Here is a 451-nt window from a genome sequence, read left to right as displayed (position 1 = left end):
CACATAAACACAGGCCTGTAGATGTATAGTGCTGTTTTTCAGCATGACTCAAGATATATATATTTAACAGTGGTCTCAAATAGGTAAGGAAAATGTTGATTTTCCACCTTTTGAATAAAAATTACTTAAAATTCAGACCTTTACAAACCTCAAGTCTATTTTCCCCTATTAAGATACAAGCTATCCAACCATGCTTTCAGTTGCACTTCCTCTGCTAGATGGCATTACAATGTTTAAAAACAGGCTGGTGATAGTTCGTAGGTTCAGAGCTCTTTCCTGTACTCCAGTAATGTGTACAATTTCCTCCTTGTCACTAGAAGCTCAGTGGAAAGGATCTCAGAGCTTCTAACATCATATACTGAGGATGACAAATGATACAAAATCTATATGTGCAACACTGAAAACCTTGTAGAGGTAGCATCATCCACATTTGTGCCGCCAGCACTGGAGA

Source organism: Pygoscelis adeliae, unplaced genomic scaffold (genome assembly GCF_000699105.1).
Source record: "Pygoscelis adeliae isolate BGI_AS28 unplaced genomic scaffold, ASM69910v1 Scaffold98, whole genome shotgun sequence".
Classification (NCBI taxonomy): Eukaryota; Metazoa; Chordata; class Aves; order Sphenisciformes; family Spheniscidae; genus Pygoscelis; species Pygoscelis adeliae.
This window is presented reverse-complemented; position numbering follows the sequence as displayed.